General features: G+C 39.6%; 1 protein-coding gene and 1 long non-coding RNA gene across 2 annotated transcripts in view; one reads left to right on the top strand and one right to left on the bottom strand.

Annotated features, from left to right (window-relative positions):
* Nucleotides 1-1763: 1763 nt before the first annotated feature.
* LOC139692415 (uncharacterized) lies at nt 1764-8284 on the bottom strand. The gene is made up of 2 exons (XR_011701754.1): nt 8157-8284; nt 1764-2921 (listed from the first exon to the last, which is right to left on the bottom strand). It is a non-coding gene; the product is annotated as an uncharacterized lncRNA (long non-coding RNA).
* A 2044-nt stretch (nt 8285-10328) lies between these two features.
* The window catches only part of LOC139691918 (polycystin-1-like protein 3), a 154185-nt gene continuing 144824 nt past the window's right edge, over nt 10329-19689 (top strand). Inside the window, exon 1 of the mRNA XM_071589864.1 lies at nt 10329-10559. The gene's annotated coding sequence lies outside the window, so the exon portion shown is untranslated. The remainder of the gene's footprint in view (nt 10560-19689) is intronic.

The raw sequence follows: 19689 nt of genomic DNA on the forward strand, positions 1-19689 counted from the left end.
TCAGAGCATGAAAAAGGGCCCGATATTTATACTCTCCCCCAAGGCTCAGGTGTGCCCTGATTGGTCGGAAGCGTTAATTGTGCTCCGCTACGGCCAATCAGGTGCGTTCCCGTGCATTTTTTATTTTCTTTAGCACAGGCTTCCAAGTGTTACTGATTTGGAAGCCGTTGCCTTTGCTGAAATTGTTGGTGTCTAGTCGGACTTCAACGGCTTCATTCACCATGCGATCCCAGTCACTGTTGGCGTGGCATAGCCTCTTCGTGCCGGTTAAGTTGATTCTGTGGTCATTATTGAGGCAACGTTCGGCGACCGCAGATTTCGCTGGGTATAATAATCTGATGCACCTCTCGTGTTCCTTTAGGCATGTTTCTGTGGTGCCGCCAGTCTCCCCAATGTATACTTGGCCGCACTCGCAAGGAATCCGGTACACTCCTTAGGTCTTCAATCCCCGTTTGTCTTTAGCCGTGTCCAGGACCGATTGCAGCTTCCTTAGCGGTTTGTGGATAGTTTCTACCTTGTACTCCCTTAATATCCTTGAGACTATTAGAAATCTCAGAGACAAACGGGATGCAGGCTCTGGCAACAGGTTTTCTGCCTCTTTTCTCATACCTCCAGGTTTTGTGAAGGCCCTTTTTAAGGGCAATGTTGATTTCCTGGGTTCCATACTCGTTCTGCTGGAATGTCTTCCTTAGGTAATGTATTTCCACCTCCAGGTGCTCTAGGTCCAAAACTTAAGTAGCTTGGTGCACGAGTGTGGAAATCACTTAAAGAAGTGTTCCCAGCAACCAAGGCATCAAGGTATGAGAAATGTGTATGAATGCAGGGAGGTTATGTCGAGATGAGACAGAAATTTCACAATTTTCGTGCAACTAGTTAGTCAGAAAAAATATAGTTGGTGTTATAACTTGAATGCACCTCGTACATGTGCCCCTTTTGCCCTATAATTTCCTTTGTCTGCTTTTAATGCATATACTTTTTCCTTCCTTCATGCCCACCAAAATATTAGCTCCTTTCTTCCATTTCCCTGAAACTCTTTGAATCTCAACCCTTGATATCCAGCTGCCAGTCAATCCACTTCTCCTGCCTCCTTGAAATTACCCCCCTCTCCCCCCAACGTCCTGCCCTCCCCAGCTGTGCGTGACACTCCTCCATCTCTCCTCCTCCTCACCATTCCGGTGAGGCTAGGAAAGTCATGTCCGGGCTAGGGGAGTGTCCCCAGGAACCAATCCAACGTCTGTAGCAAACCAACTACCCCACATTGAAGCTAGGTGTTTTGTAGGGTATGTAGATAACATAAGCAGAAACCTCATTGCCCTAATTCGACAATTAATGAGGCCACCTGAGTATTATAAACAGTATTCCGCACCTATATCTACTCAAATTGAGCTAAGTTAAGGCATAGCAAAAAACAGGGATTATAAACTACCCTTGTTTTTCCCTGTTTGTTACTTCAAGACAATTGCTAATTAAATGCATATTGCTTGAAGAAATCCAAGAATAAAAGGGTATCCACTACTTCTTGCTTATCCCATCATGGACTTTCAATCGAGGTATTGCTCACTTCTCAAGAAGAGCTACAAAAAAGTTGTGAGTAAATTGCACAACGAAGGGGGCCCCATATCATCTTTAACTAGATTATTACCAAAGGAAAAGAGGTAATACCATACAATCCAATTACCTACATCCAGAAATTACACCATTAGCATATGATACCAGTCTATTACAACACTATATGGTTGGAAAACAACAGAAACACAGACAGGTTAAAAGGCTCAAGTCTATTTTTCTTTTATTAGCTTGTAACAGAAAGAAACACCAGGCCTGGATAACATGCGAATGAACAACTCATTCCAATCATTCATATAATCGAAGGAATGAATATTAAAACCTTTTCCAAAGTGGAACTCTCTCATTGAACAACCTTCCACGCTAATTGATTCACTTTCCTGACATTCAGATGAAAGAGAATCAAGTAATCACCCTAATAAAGACAATAAAAATATAACAGATACGTGAATAATACATTGTAATATATTGATCCCCTAATTCCCTGAGTATGCATCATTACAAAAACCTTGGCTTTATAAATTTATTTGGCATTCAAAGAGTATTAAATAATTAATCTATCCAAAAATATGAGAATTGAAAAGTGTCACTCATTGAATTGGCAATGATAAGCATGGAACCTTTCAAAAAACATATCTAATACTGCTAACTGGTCTTCCATTGGAAATAACATACAATTACTTTCCAAATTAAAACACATCCTTACTAACAACGTGTGCACATGCCTGCACATCCACTACCAACTAGTCAACAAGTATTGAGTAATAAAAATGCCAGAGACACTTATGTATACGTAACAAGTGTAAATTTAAAATTAAAACTTTATCCTTGCTATAAAATAGAGTTGTGGACAATAACGCCATGTTATTACCCTGGTCTGCTCCATTCTAAGGGAATCTACCAATATCACAAAAGCATTAGTATTTGAACACACCAATATATGCATTGATCTTTTCAAAAGCACATCTTCACCCACGAAAGTATCCCTGAAAAAATTAAGATGTTCCACCATTATTCAGGGGCTGTGATGGAACTTCAGAACGTGTAACGGCTTGCTTTTTGCCTCTTCGACATTCATGCCCGTACTCCATTCCGTACGGACTCAACCTCGTGTACATCGGAGCTTGGCAAGCTGCACAGATTGTCTGACACCCACTCTTAAAGTGTTCTTTTAACTTCGACTTTGTCCCAAAAGTTTGTTTGCAAGTGATGCAAATAAAAATATCACTCTGGAACCTCTGGTGAATGGAATCAACAGAATGTTCTGACCCATCAGAATCCCCATCTCCTGGTGAGTTCTGCTTTTGGGCAACAAAGCTGTCCATAGTGCCAGTAGCCAGCACTTTCAAACCGACCTAAATTATTAAACAAAAATAGCAGAGATCAAAATGAGTCATATTACGATTCAATGCCAACCGTTCATTGGAAATTCAGAGTGTGTCTACAAAAGGCATCAATAAGTATGAGCTAAGGTAACAGGATTCCAGAAGAGACAAATTAGACTGCTAGCCGCATAAGCAAAAGTGCGCATGCTGGCCTGACATTGCGTGCATGTAACATATCTGTGCTGTTGTAAAATAGTGGACAATATGAAATGGCTTAAAGAAATCATAATATTGGTAGGAAATAGACTAAGCAGCAAATTAAAGATGGCCAGTGAGGAGGAAAGCCACTAACACAGTCATTAAATGAAGACCCACAACGACATCAACAGCAGTAAACACTGCCAACTATGAGACAATGATTTGCAAACATGCAGAGAACAAATCATTTAAATGGAACATGAAATGAAGTCCAATGAAATGGATTTGTATATTGCCAGTTCTAATAGTTACATTCTGTATCTGTGTATTGCCCATGCCACTCAGCTTCTCACTATGCAACAAATGTAATTCCAACATTTAATCATATTTCAGTAACTATGCATGATATGAGAAACTTTAAGAGAAAATAAATTAATCCTAGGTCAAAGTTGAACCACTAGCTAGCTATAAATTATAATAAACAATTATCAACAACCGTGATATATTCTAATTGTGTAACTTTTCCATTACAGAACAAACAAGGAAAAGCTAGGCACGCTGAAAGCAGAGGATAGAGGGCTGTAGGGAAAAATCCAAAGAAGGCAGGGAAGATAGGAGCAGAATGCTTTGATTGGCGATGGGAATGGAAGATGGTCTTAATGTAGTATGGGATGTCAGGTTGTATTTCGTGAGACATACAGATTCTTGCTACATTTGGAGGTAAATTAAAGATTTGCAAACATGGTGATTAGGAGGCTAGAATTGCACAGTCCCAATAGCTGAGATTGGAAGAAATGGAATGATTGTAGACAGGTATTTTTTCGGTGGAGCATGCAGTTACATTCATGGTTTAAACGTGGAAAGCTACCAACAGTAGAGGTCATCTGTGCCATTAAGGATTTGTGGGAAATTTTGGCAGAGATAGGATTTCCAGGGAATGGGAAAAGAATGGGTGGAGGGAGAAACCAGGCATAGAACACCTAACTACTCTATTAATAAAAGGTGCCAAGAGGCCTCACAATTTGATGTCCCAACATCCAGTATGCCTGGACATACCCTATTTCTAAGAACATTCAGAGATATCCGAGTAGGATATTGATTTACCTGGAATTTACCATGCACATGCACACTCATATACATGTATACACAATTATAAAGCAATTTCAAGGTTTTTATGAAATTTTATTCCTTTTGAATATATTGAATTCAAAAGTGATAGCAAAGGCCAGTTATATGGAGATATATGCTTCGACTGACTTGTACCATGGTTCTCCAGCCAGCGGCCATTCTGCAATTTACCACAGGATAAAATTATAAATAACGTCTGAGGAAAGTGTAGTTATCACTTAGATCATCAAACCCAGAACTGTTTGGGGACTCCCAGAGATAACTTTAAACAGATATTTTGCCACATCATCATCTAAAATGGACATAAGGTAGAGGCTTTGTGCTATTGGATGTTTCACTTCTGACTGGATAAGGTCATGGGCCCAAATTCATGAGAAGTCTCCTGATAACCGGCCAGCCCCGGTGGTGGCAGGGTAACTTCCTCGACTGCCAACCCAGAGGTCACGGGTTCGATTCCCGTCTGGGTGGATTTTCCCCTCCCTAGGGCTTGGGTGTATTATATTTTCTTCAATTTCAGGTCTTAGGGTTAGGTGGAAGAAGGGACTATTAGACTCAATCTCGCCAAAACAAGTCCATAAATAAAATAAAATAAATAGCCCAGATGAAATGATTTACTGGTTATCAAAACCTTGTGACAATGTGTACAGGATACAGGAACACAAATCACCACATCCAGCAAGTCAGACTTCCATATTTGAAAAGGAATACACAAAACACTCGCAATTCCCACTACCATTTTGTTCATATGGCTGGGTTTGTGACCCCTTGAATCTCATTAAGGTCTACCCGAAATTACATTAATAGATTTCTTTGGGAATTGAATGTGTTTTGTTTATTCCTTTTCCAACATGGAATGAAGCCTGAAACTGCTTTATGAAGATTTTCACAGGATTTGGAACATAACGCACTCTGCCATTTCTAAAGAACCTTCTGGTTGAATACTGTGTCATTGGTTCAGCTCTCTCACTCACAAATAGGAAGAAAATGAATATTAAATATTCCATTAAACAACACAAGAAGTAATCTTTGCAATGAAAGTATTATTTTTGCTTTAGAATTGCATAAAATATCATCATTGGACAACTATATTAAAAATTATTCGGTATTTAGTTCAATTCATGCACTCAGGGCTCAAAATGCAGATGTGTGTCATTTTTCAATTTCGATCAAATTTATATTCAAAGATATTCAGAGCCAAAAGAAGTGAAAGTGAATAAAATTAATTCCCAAAAAAGGTCTGGTAAAATTGAGGTCTACTTAATATGTAGGCACCTCCAATGGTCCAGTAGGTTATTAAGGGCAGTAGAGCATTATAGTAGATGAGGGTAGTTTGAAAAATTCTCAGAATCACCACCAGACGTCAGCACTAGCTCAACGAGTTTCCGACATAGTAATAGGTAATCCTTTACGAGTAAATACGTAAAATGTCAGTGCTCTGGGAAGAGACTGTGGTGCTGACACCTCTCGGTTGTTGTGACCGTCTAGTGATTTAAGAAGATGGAAAAAATTGAGATTGAAGCAGGGAATAAACATTTTGTAAAGAAAGGTATGAAACAGAAGGAAATTTATGTCGAATTCCAAGACACTCTCGGGGACTTCGCTCCTTCATATTCAACTGTTGTCAAGTGGAAAAATGCGTTTAAGTTAGGCCAGGACAGCTTAGGTGATGATCCACACAGTGGTCCATCAAAATCCGCCACTAAACCAGAAATTATTGCAGAAGCATAAAATGGTCATGGAGGATCGTCGACTGTATGTGCGAAACATTGCTGAAGCTATCAGTATGTCATCTGAACGGGCACATCACATTTTAACAAATGGGATGGGTGGGAGAAAATTATCTGCTAGATGGATGCCGTTACTCATGAGTCAGGATCACAAACGCATCAGAATGGAAATTTCAAAACTACGTTCGACCCATTTTAAAAGACACCAATGAGATTTTCTGCATCGGTTTATGACCACAGATTAAACTTGTGTTACCCCAAAGACAAAAAAAACAGCAGTCCAAGTAGTGAAAACATGTTTATTCACCACCACCAAAGAAAGCAAAGGCAATACGGTTGGCCGGAAAAGTGATGGCTACAGTTTACTGGGATTTCAAAGAGATTCTCCTGGACCAACTACAGAAAATATACACGAAATAAGGCCAAGTTTGGCAAGGAAGAAAGTAATCTTTCATCATGACAATGCAAGCTCACACTTAAGTGTCATCGCCATGGCAAAAATACGTAAAATAAGATACGAATCATTGCCACACCCGCCTTATTCACCTTATCTGGCTCCATCAGATTTCCATCTCTTCCCCAAGCTCAAATTTTCCTTGGTGGACAGAGATTCTCTTAATACAAAGATCTAACAGCCAATGTAGATGGGTATTTTGCAGGTCTGAAGCAATGTTATTTTCAAGATGAGATCAAGATATTGGAACATCACCTGATCAAGTCCATTAGTGTACATGGACACTACATTGAAAAATAAAATATTTTCACTGAGGTTGGTAGTTTATTTATATTACATACTCAAAATGTTTCAAAATACCCTTGTATAATTATTAACCTACTACGTGAAGCAGATCAGCAAAAAAATTGGCTAATTTGAAGACAATGATGGTGAGGAAGGACGCTCAAAGATGCTCAGTATTATAACAATCCTGATAGTTAATATCCTATGAAACAGCTGATTTCATTTTGCCCTTACTGCTATCAGCCTTCATCTTGTCCAAAATGGCCATTCCCTTCAATCCTCTCTTCGATTACGGCCTTCAACATTCCTCCATCTCTCAATATTTCCTGTATTTACTTTCTCTGCCCTTTTCAAATTTCCACAGTGACTTCCAGTCCACCATTTTTAAAACTAGATATTAGGCTTCCCTCTCGGTTGAACTTATTCTCTACATTTTTCTTCATACCTAATTTTCCAAAGCATTTAATCTAAATTTGATTAATTGCCTCTAAGACTATGTCTCTTTTTATTTATTTAGTCCAAAAACAGCATCACGCCAATTACATTGGACAAGTAACAAATAAAAAACAAGTGACCATTATTAAAAATTAATGCATAAAGCTAAGTTAACAAAGCAAATCAACAAAATTATATAAGCATCACAAAAGAGACTTTCATTTTACATATATGAGGGAGGCAGTGAAGGAGGACTGAAGAAAATCAGGTGGGAGAAAAAAACGAAGCACGGATGATGGAATGGGTTAAAGTCAGGGAGAATGTTTCATCATTGCATTACACAGGCTTTAATTAATCATGACACTCCACCATATCACGCCTGAAATGTCTCTTTTTATTTTTACAGGCTGATGTAAACCAATAGATAAATGAGCATATTTTGATTGAGAGGAGTGGGTTGACACAATGAAAGAGGACATTCAATCACATCATATGCAAAGGCACTTGAAGATGGAAAAGGAGTTCAGATGAACTATAATTAGAGTTGACAGTTTTTAAGAATAACTTTGTTTCATTCAAGGCACGACAATCAGTATGGCAGTGAATACCAACAGAAGACATGATATAATCTAGAGAGATGTTATGGAAGTATAAATGATGGTGGCAAATGATGGAGACAAAGAAATTCAACGGGCGATCAAGTAGTTTTAGAAAAGTAGGAGGAGCTGTAGCCCAAATGTGGAAACAGTGTTCATGGACAGGAGAAATACAAGCAAAGAAAAAAGTGCAGAGAGCTGGTAAATTAGACACTTCACCCTATCAATATATTAGGCTCATCAGTGACATAGCTTTGGAAGAAATCCATACACAACTATGCTCAATATTAAAGGGGTTACGAATCTTTTGTTCACATCTTTACTCGGTGACCCGATGAAGGCTGTTCAATAAAGCGTGATAAAAAATTATTAACTAGCAAAATTAATCGTAAGGTGTTGAATGTGACTCATATCACTTCTCCAACGTTAATGCCATTCTCACCTTCCATGGTACTACCTGTTCATACTGATGGGGCTATGGTGACTGAGTGACTCCTGGGATACGGAGTCACACCCCACCAAGTATGAAGGGCCTACTTGAACGGTGGATGAACGCGAAGTGGGGGAAGGGCACCCTCTTATTCTTGGGGGGAGAAATCCCTTTTAAAGACAGATGAATTGAACCAAGGTCAACGGCATAAGATGTGGAAAGCAACAAGAAACTACCACATTAAATATCCCGCGACCCAGGTGTACAGCCAGGAAAGGTGCACGAATACATGAAGAAATGAAAAGTATATCTTAAGTGAGAGACATGTATAGGTTTTTCAAATTAATCTAAAGATGGCAAACTATTCTACAAAGAGATTGGTGAGATGAGGAAAGTTATGAAAAATGTGAGAGCTGATATGTGAAGAGCTCTTATTAACCCAGTTTGATTTGTTCATAGAATTTGATAAACCATATCACCGAATTTCATGCAATAGACACCTATTGGGCATATCAGATTCTGATATAAACAAGTACTAAACAAGAAAAATTTAACTAGATTAAGGTGTTCAATATGTTTGTGCACTGATGGTCTACCAATGGAAGTTATACAGCATTCGCAATTGATAACCAACCACATTCAAAACGAACATGCTAACACAAAAATCTAAGACTCATACATGGGAAGGAAACTTCACCTACATTTATACTCTCTCTTCTCTACAGCTCAATGATTCTTCAGCTTAATAGGATGTAACTCAAATCAAGTACGATTTTTCATTCATGGCATGTGAATCCGAACTGAAACGGGAATGAATCACCGATTGAAGCACAACTGAATGAATAAATACATATATGATATTAAGATATGAGGAGTATTATCCAAAGCCAACTGAAAACAGCACAACTAACATCAGCAAATGGGTAGAGAGATTGCTATTGAAGACAACGTATGAACCTATCATCATTCCATTGATGCGACAATGTTGGTTTGGCCTTCCAAGCTTCCCTAGCCTGCGATTTTCATTGTGTGTTTACAGTATATAATCATGAATACACACAGATCACAGTGGCCCACTTAATATCAGAAAGGAAAAGCATAACAATTAAGACAAATCATTTAATGAACTTCACGCAAGCCGATCAGATTCACGCAATGGTAACTGAAGTTGTTAACACATACGCCATTGAGATCAGGACTGACAACGATGTACTTCGCGAATGCTTAGGGTTAAATAGAACATCTTGTTAGTTCGACTGAAACATTTTCCAAGGTCTAAAAATGGTGAAAGAGATTTGGGAGTATATTACTAGTTCCAAAGCTTGGTATTATTCTATTATATATTTTAACGTCTCATTTCAAATCAAGTTAATTAATATAACGAAAATTTACAATTTTATATTCACATCTGCATACTAGGTAGCATATGTACTAATTCTCTCTCATTCACAATAATTTGCATTCAAAGACAGTGATTTAATGTCATTAACAGTGTATTTGTGGGAAGAGATAAGCCCGCCTTCTAAAAGGATATGAAAATAAGGGGTCTGACAGAATTTCTATTTATTGGTAAAAATATTGGCTATTTCTCAATAAGATCATTCCAGATCGTCTCCAACATATGGTCAGGCGATAAATAGTACTACCATCAGAATAAATAATATCATGGTTCAAAGTGCCTTTACGTAGTTCATGCAACACTACCTCATATTCACTCGGCATGATCATGCAATTTTCTGATAAAAACAAGACAAGAGTACCATTTTATCAATGTTTGAAATCTACCTTTTACGTTATTTACAAATGACAACACTACACTCCCACAAAATTCACACAAGTTTACTGCTAAACAATAACAATTGTAGATTCCGCAGGGCAGTACACGTTGCGTCACCACCGTCGTAGGCAAAACATGTAAAAACTCTATTAAGCTGAACACATTTTACTTTCTAAGAAACGCTGAGCGTTTAACAGTAAAATAATGTTTCCTCACCTTTATTCAGTAAACCATAGGCATACCTTCTTCCTACACAAACTCAGAAGACGTTTCAGACACCATGCTGAAATTTGCTTCAAAATTCGATTACTCTTGATCGACCACTATTGAAATCGAGGTGGTCGTAGTATCGATAATCACACTATTCAGTCGATCATGTTTAACGTCTTCTTTGTGTACGTTTTGAGATGTTGTCATCTGGAATTTACGGAAGTAAATTTCTTCTTGGCCTCTTCTTTTGATCGATAGCTTTTCGCATGAAAATGAAAAAAATTAAATTAAAATTTCATTCTACGTTTCTAAGTTTAGAATATATAATGAGGTTCTCGTTATTAAAACCCTTATCTTCCGACTCATCTGGAGCAACAGTTCAAATCTGACAGGAGACCAGGAAGTAGGGGAACTCCATTATCTATTGGGTGAGTTTGCAAACAGAATGTTATTTCCAAGATGTTTAAATGGTTACTTTTGAATTCAAATGTTTGTAACATCCTGAGATCGTAACCTATTTAGCATTCACATATTTCAATTCCTTACTTTCTATTTGTGAAAATTGTGCGTTTTCCTGGTTTAATAATGGAATAAATTCAGTCACGATAGCTTTGTGATGGAAATATCTCTTCAGATAAAATTTGACCCGTTCCTTTCATGTAAACAAAACCGCTAAATACAATTCACCGTATAAGTTCTTGGGTGTTGTTTATTGAGCTTCTTTGGCCATTTCCCGACATATTCCAATTGTTTTTTCACATGTGGTGGGCTCCCTTCATGCTTAAATTATATGTGTTGTTACCATTGATATACAATAATCTCTTTAGTCCAAAAATAATGAGTAACGATGAATGTCGTGAAATTGGGAATGATTATTATTTGGAGGCACATTGTCACACGTGCACTCTCCTTGTGCTTGTTACATTTACATAATGAATTGATCATACGATATTGGGTGCCAATAGTTTTTGTAAGTATTTTAAGTTTAAAGGCAATGGAGAGGCGCCAGTCGTGGGTACGCTTTTAATGACGACCTGTAAATAATAAATATCAACATTCCGACCGTCCTCGTTCATTTTATCAAATGGGTACGATCGAAATATGGCAACCTCATTTAAAGATATCATCGAACTTGTAGATACTGCCAGGAAATATTGTAGTGACTATCAAATGTAATGTTTTATAATTTATATCCATTGTCAACCATAAACCCGTAGCATTTTTATTAAACTATGGGTCAAACTATCGAAAATTATTTGTTTTAATTATAAGAAAATTAAATCTCCCATAAATAGTATAAACTTACTTTCATTCATCTTAGACGGATCGAAACACACGGAAATATGTCTATGCATAGTCATGTTAAGTCATGACATCCGTTTATCAGCAAAGTAATATTGAACACTCTCCAGATTCAATCGGAGATGTAAACATTTATTGAGTTATTGCTAATGTAGAATCTGCGTTAATCGTTTTTTATTCAGCTGTTAAAGGCAGGAGTATTGAATTCACCATTGATTTTTTGAAAATGTTTACATCTCCTGGTCGAATCTGAATTGAATTTGGATACTGTGGTACATTTAATGTACCGAGTCCAAGTTTCAAAACAATGGTATTGGGATTATATACTTAAACATTTATATTTACTTTACAATTAACTGGACAAAGTTTGTAGGAATATCCACTCATCCCTTTCGAGTAACCAGTTTGCATCTGAATAATGTGTTTATCAAGTAGCCATTGAGCCATTTCTCTTCATTTGAGGTGTTTTTTCCATAGAAAACTGGCTCACATTTTCACTCTACAAATAAGGCGTTCAAGGAAACATATGCGTCAGGAATACTTAACGTCGTGTGTTTTAACTAATAGTTGTCCACTTCTCTTAGTTATTAACCCGTTGGTAGGTTTTACATGTGAATGTATTACCTATACAATGTTCTGAGACATGTTGTTCGGTGGTTAGCTGCCACATGCTATACTAGACATGGTAGCTTGCAAAACACTGCAAAGGTGTGTGGCAGAGGTTGATTTCCCTGAAACTTTCTGATATGCCACAAAAACGCTTACGGATTCCCTTTTAAATTTTCAAGTTTTCTACAAAGAATCCTAACATTTCCAAAATTCCTTCTTGGTATTCGTCCTAGATATGTTATAATGAAAAGTGACCGCATTCCTATTGTCGCTAGAGATATCATATTTTTCATCTTTGCGTGACATCGCCTTTGATGTCTTAACGATTTTCCAACTTCGCGTTAAGCCATCAAGGTTCCGTGTTATCTTTTACTTGGAATGAACCTGTTGACTGCTGATCCCATGGTACAAAGTACGTTATTCCACGTATCATCGATATTATTCGGAGCTTACTAGTTTGCTTAAAATTTGCTCTTACCCTCTGCTTGCAAAACGTACTCTGACTCCGTGGCGAACACTTTAAACCATTGAAGTCCCCATTTTTAAAAGAGTAAAATTTCCTTTTGAGCGTCTAATTTCGGACCACACGTTGTGAAAACTGTGGGTTTTGGACTAATGACCGAAGGGCCCATGTTCGATTACCGAGTAGGCCTCTCTAGGTTCCTCCCTCAGCTCCCCCCACGCTGTGATTTTTCGGGTACTGGATCTTCCTGGGAAACCATAGCCGGCACAGGGAAAGGAACTGCCCCCCTTTAACACTCTGATGTGTGAATTTCACACACTGTCGGGCTTAGTCGCGAATCATACCGACCTTCGGGTTTATTACCGTGTTGTGGTTATTGTGAAAACTAAGCCTTTGTTAATTACTTCAGTGGTTTCTGTAGCTAGGTTTTTATCTGGAATTTATTTATTTATTTATTCAGTATGAGTCCGAAAACAGCACATTTTGGCCTTTACATCGAACTATTAACAACGATAACAATAGTCACATTTACAAACACCCAAGCCCTAGGTGGAGGAAAACTTACCCAGGCGGGATTCGAACCCGCGACCCTTGGAATGGCAGACGAGGGCGTTACCCCGCCGCCACCGGGGTCGGCGGGGTAACGGGGTAACGTAACGGGGGCCGGAATGCTCGTTGCGAACAATTAAAGAATATTATCGCCCCTAGTTGGCGAAGGGACAAGTTTGTTTGGAGTTCAAGGCAAAATAATGTAATAGCGACTCGCAAGCATCTGTCTTTGACCCCAGTTTTAAAACGGGGAAAGAGAAGGAGACAGAAGTGATTCCGTTCACAGTTTTAGAAAGCATTTTTTAAATGAAAGTGAAAGGGGGTTCAAGCACCTGTTAGTAGGGTCGAGCAAACACTTAGGGCGACGCTGGTCGGGACTGCGGTTTTCGACCCCCGAGGCGGGTGTAATTCGGCGGTGGGCGTGGCGGCGGCTGGGGCCGCCGGAAGAGGTGCTGTGCGGGGCTGCCTCTCTCGGTGCGGCCCTGGCGAAGAGCGTGAGATGGGATGCGACTTGTACGACCGGCTGCTCATGGGAGAAGGTAATGGGCTATGGGAATGAATGCTTCCTGCTACGGCTTCGTCTCGCATTATAGGGCAGGGTCAAAGGTATAGACAGTGACACGCGAAAGAGAACGCGGACGTTGCTCCTTCTGTGGAAAGGCGAATGGCAGTAGCCAAAGAGGGGGGGGGACTCGGGTAGCGGTAATGGTTTTGTTTTCATAGGTGTAGGCATCCTTGGGAGAGATGATCGGTTGTTCTTTAATAAAAGTTGGGGTTTGTGTTTGGACTTGCGTTGCAATGTACTCGCCAAAATTTCAGCCATTATGGACGCTTATTTGTTGCTTGACGATCGTTTTAGTGTCACTGTGAGGGGTTTTGTGAAAATTGAGAAAAATTTAGTACCGTGTGATGGCATCAAAAATTTGTTATTGAAAGAATATACGACACCGCAACTCGAATACGAGTTGAACTGAAATACCGAGTGGTGTGCTCGGTAGCTTAGTTTATTATTAGGTTATCTCTGCCGGTTAAGATTGATTTTTAAATGGACACAAGTTACCAAACAATTTTCTAGTCCCTCCCAACGAAACAAAACGAATCCTACTCAACAACAAAGTCCATCTTCATCTCTGTGTACTTCCTCCCTTTGTCTTGCCAAATATCCCTATTCCATTCCTGCCGCTTCCTCGTTTTCCAAACATTCTCACCTCTACCACAGTCTTCAACATCCCACTGCCGATCAATACGCCCTTCATCCATTTTTCCTGCCTCCTTATGATTTCCCGTACAAAACTGCCCTCTCTGGCAAAGTTTTGGTGAGCCTTTTCTTAACATCCTTACTCAACTTCCCTGTCATCAATTCCCTAATCCTTGTGAATACTCTATGACTTGTACAATTCTTCTCCTTACGCCCAAACTGCTTTGACAATTTCGGTCCACGTTGAGAACACCGGTTCTTGTCCGATCATCAAAGTTAAGCAACGTCGGGCGGGGATAGTACTTGGAAGGGTGACCGCCTGGGAACACCGGGTGTTTTTGGCAATTTGATTTCGATAAAGACGCTATTGAGGAAGGCAACGGGAAACCACCTCAATTATTATTCCGAAGACTACTTTTATTATGGACAGTAGTTTCATTTAGGATTGTGAAATTTTGGGCATCTGAAAAGTTTACCCAGTGGGACTGTACGACCATCGAATCAAGGCTAGAGAAATAGCAGGGGCTATGGGCACATCGGAAGAACACGTTTGTCAAATATTGACGGAAGAATTGGACATGCGTAAGCTATCCACGCGTTGGGTGCCGCGTTTGTTCACTTTGGACTAATAACGCATCCGAATGAACGTTTGCAAGGCCCTGTTGGATGGTTAAGCGAAGCGAGTCAGATTTTTTGCGTCGGTTCATACTTGCAGATGGGACTTGGATGCACCACTGCTATTCTGAAAGAACAGTCAAAACAGTGTGGACTACACTACAATGGTGTATCTGCTCCGAAAAAGGCGAATATGCTTCCATCGGTCGGTAAGGTGATGGCGACTCTGTGGAATCGTCACGGAATTGATTCTCTTCAAATGACAGGACAACTACGGGAGATATCACGAATTAGCTCTTCGAATTGGTTGACCACTCGACTGTATTCCCCAGATCATCTCGTTTATTTGTTAGGTCGAAATGTTTTCAGACTACTCACTTAACTCAGGGTGTAACTTGACTCCGGTTTACTAATGGAATAGTGGATTTGTTTGAAAGAAACGGTCTTTATATAACTATTAAAATGAACGCAGGCAGTATATTTAAAATGAAAAATTTCAGGTAAGATATAAATTCAACTTCATTTAGCTCTGTTTTAACTCGTGAAATATTTTCAGTTCAGTTCTTAAAAATGCGAAACCAATTCGTGTTTTTATTAATAGATTTTTATAGATAGATATTTTATTGCACGAATATGATCGATAAAGATTAAGTTCTCAATTGACAGCGTTTCTTAACTACTGGAATATATTTATTTACCCAATCAGATCAACGTTTTGTTCTAGGTGACCCACAAGGACCCGTGTTGACATTTGAAATTGTATGGAATAAGTGACCAGAAGTCGGGAGACATGTAAAGAGATCAGTCCGCCATTGCAATTGAATGTGAGTTTCCGTAGACTTGATGTGAAGGTGGTCGAAACTATTGCCTATCGCTTGGCATTTAGTGACACGTGTTACCACGTCCTCGTTTTAATATTTTAACAATTGAAATCAACCCAGTTTTCTTTTATATGATTTTACGGAGGAAACATTAAAAGATAATGATACATCGCATAAAAATGTCATATCTGCCATACTTTCGAAGAAGAAAGTGACATGCATTTGAATTGGAAATGTATTAAACTGGCTACTTTGCAGCGATGTGATTCACGATACATTTTAAGCAAATACGGCCAGAAGGTTTCAATATTGGGTTAAGTGAAGCTTAGTGGCGCCATTATTATTAAATGTGTAGAATAATAGCAACACTTATAGTACGCGCACATTAGTAAACAAACCCGTTAACCGCAAAGTCAACTGATGTGCAATCCACTCGGTAGTAGTAGTTTTTAGGGTAGGCGACCGACAACTAAGGTCATTTGTGCCATAGGGGATGGACAGGAAAGGATGAAGGGTAGAGAGAAACCCGGCGTCGGCATTAGCTTACTCTTTACGATAGGCGCCAAGGGGTCCGCAGCTTAACGTCCCATCCGACGAACGGCGTACTCACTGAAAGTGCCCTCCGCGAAGCACCTCAAGTAGGGGTCGAGATACCGCTGAAAAATATTCAACACCGCCGGGATTTGAACCCGGGCCCTCAAGGTGGGAAGCCAGTACGTTAGCCCCCTCACCATCTCGATCCCCTTCAATCCACACGGGTGAGAGCAAAATTTGATGTATTGAGGTACTATGTAACGAATTTATATTAAAACAATCCTCAAAAATGAACTTGAACACCTTCAACTGATAACAAAAAGAGCTGAAGTTAAAAGAAATCGCAACCACACCGGTTGGACATCACATAACCAACAGTCATATAAGCAACAAATGGACATTGCTATCGCAATGAAATGAATATATGTACATGTATTTACAAATTGTATTGGCAAGGTTAATGCTGATTACATCTTGTCCATGAGATTTTATGAGAAATTTGCATGTTTACTATCAAGTAAATAATTGGCCTTTGTCATTAGGAATATGGGATAAAGTTTGTTATTGAAAATTATGACGTACCAAATGATATTCAAAGGGAATCTTTTAATCGAATGCAATTCCATTAATGCAATGCAATTCTATTTAAAATTAATTGTTAATCAATGCTTATACAATGGAACATTTTTATAACTTCGTATTGTTTATCGAAGTTTACTTCTCATATGAAGAAGACTTGCTTGTGTGATAGTGTTTTGCGACTCACGTAGTGACGGATAGGGGCCACCTTAAACCTCTTAAATGTAAATACCTCCCGTGGTATTCAAAATATTCGACAGGGAATGAGGTCAAATGTGAGACCTCGGAAGTTCCCGTCCAGCAAACCGAGGACTACCTCGCTTTTGTCGAAGCCATTAAAATCAGATTAAGAACCTACAGCGAGATCTTCCTTTAGCGAATAGATTTCCCGTGCACTCCGAATGTGGAAATTTTAAGGAGTGAGCGTGAGATTACGTATTCTCAGTTGAAGATATATTTTGATCTCTCGAAATCCTGCCGCACTTAGTGCCTTTTGTCATCCGTGGGTGGGATTCCTCATCCTCGTGGGGGTAAACCTCTTAAATCCTTTTTCCCTCGCCTTATTTATTCCCAGGGTCTCATTTCAATGCCCCTTTGGTCAACCCACGTCATTCGGAAATCGAATTCAGGCGAGTTGGGACAGTTTTCGATTTCGGGAGAGAGATGCCTCGAAAGTGCGATTGGATTTGAGGAGGGACATGTGGATCGCTTACTTGCCCCAAGGCGTTGCTTGCGCCCAGTCCTTTATGGACCCTGATCGAATCCGAATTTTGATAGGGTCATGAATAGAATCGATGAATGCATGTGGCCTGACCAATATGAGATTTTGAGGGGGGATGACCACACGTCATCTCATGGATTATTTGCGCCGTTAACATTCAAGATCCCTTCGCACGATTCAGCGAAAGGTTGGCTAAGGAAAAATACGAGGGTAGGATGAAAACTAATGCACACATGCTTGTAGAGCACAAACAAAATGACCTTCAGAATTACTCCGGGTGGCATGTGGAAGTAACATCCCCCCTTAACACGCATGCGCAGGTTTGAGGCCTTTTAATTCATCCAGTGTATTTTGAGAAGCGGAAGTATGGGGACGTGTTCTAGTGCTATGCTCTAGTCGCGAGTTAAACCGCTTGCTGTCATCGAATTTATAACTGCTGAAAAAGTGACTCCTACTGAAATTCATCGCAGTATAAAGGCTGTTTATAGTGACGATGCTGTTGATAGGTCTACTGTTAATCTGTGGGTAGTAAATTTTCGTGGTTGCGAGCCTGGAGAAGCCATAATTGTTAATGAAACACGCAGCGGGCGCCCTATCATTGCCACAGACAATAAACATCGCAAATTCATTGAAGATTTGATTCAAAATAACCGGCGAATTACTCAAAAGCGTATCGAAAACCATATTGGAATATCCAAGGAACGTGTTGGCTTCATTACTCGTATTGAACAATTCGGATACTGTAAAATCTGTGCATGATGGGTACCACGCCGTCTCACAGACGAGAGCAAACAGCGTCGATTGGAATGCTGCGGACAACCCTCCTTATTCCCCCGATCTTGCGCCTTGTGATTTTTATATTTTTCCTCAACTAAGGAGACACCTCAAGGGTAATCATTACACTTCGGACGATGAGGTGAAGACAGCTGTCAAGTCCTGGATTCGAGACAAGTCGGAAGAGTTTTTCAGTGACGGAATGATAAAACTTGTTACAGGTTGGGAGAAATGTGTTAGTCTTATACGGTGACTATGTTGAAAAATAAATATATGATTTTGAAACTTAAGAATTGTACTCTAATGTACTTTTTACCCGATCTTTGCTATTTGTTTTTGTTCGCGCCGTACAAGCATGTGTGCATTACTTTTCAGCCTACCCTCGTATGAAGTGTCTTCGTCGCTAGCATTTGTTTCACGAGATCCGTATACCAAGACTAGAAGAATAACACCTTAGGGGATTCTTTCAAATGATCAAAGAATTGAGAATGGTTACCATTTTGGCGTTGAAGCTTTGCGAGTTTTATTTAAGTAGTCTAGTGTTCAAGAAAGGTTTTGAATGGACACGACTTAGACAATGGCTCAACGGTACTTCACCTTACCTCTCCTATAAACAGACTACAGACACCCGACAATTATGCAAGCCCCTCTTCATCTCCGTGTTCTTCATTCCTCCCTTTATCCCCTCCAACATCCCTATCTTATTCCAGCCCCTTCCTCGTTTGCCTAACATTTTCCTCTCTATCGCAGTCTTCAACATCCCACTGCCTATCAACATGCTCAGCAACCATTTTTCCCGTCTCCTCATGATTTCTCTCAGCAAACCCCTCTCCTCCCCCACCACACTCAGAACTTCCTGATTTGTTTTTCTTTCTGTCCACTTCACCTTCTCCATCCTTCTCGACAACCACATTTCAAAAGCCTCCAATCTACACCTATCAACCTGCTTCAATTACCATGTATCCGCGCCGTACACAACCTCGCCCCATATCACATTTTTGACGTGCCTTTTCTTAGCAGCCTTGCTCAACGTCCCTGGCATCAATTCCTTGTGAAATCTTCTTTGCCCAAAGCAATTATTCTCCTTCTTATGTCCATATAACTTTGACCATCTTGGCACAATACACTTCCTAGATAGTTAAACTGGTACACCTAATCTAGTTCATGCCTTCGTATTTTAGGGTTTAAATCAGTCTTCCCCTCGTCTAGTTTATCAAACTTCAAATAAAACACAACCTTTGTTTTGTTTACATCGCCTCTCACGCTGGTCCTATTATATCGGTTTTCTAATGCGCAGTGCGAGCAATGATAGCATATCCTTGGCTAATTGAAGATTGATCATTGTTGCTGGTGCCAACTGGAAATCAGTTCGTTCATTGTTGAGCTCTTCCAA

Source organism: Hetaerina americana, unplaced genomic scaffold, assembly GCF_022747635.1.
Source record: "Hetaerina americana unplaced genomic scaffold, ioHetAmer1.1.p SCAF_4, whole genome shotgun sequence".
Taxonomy (NCBI): Eukaryota; Metazoa; Arthropoda; class Insecta; order Odonata; family Calopterygidae; genus Hetaerina; species Hetaerina americana.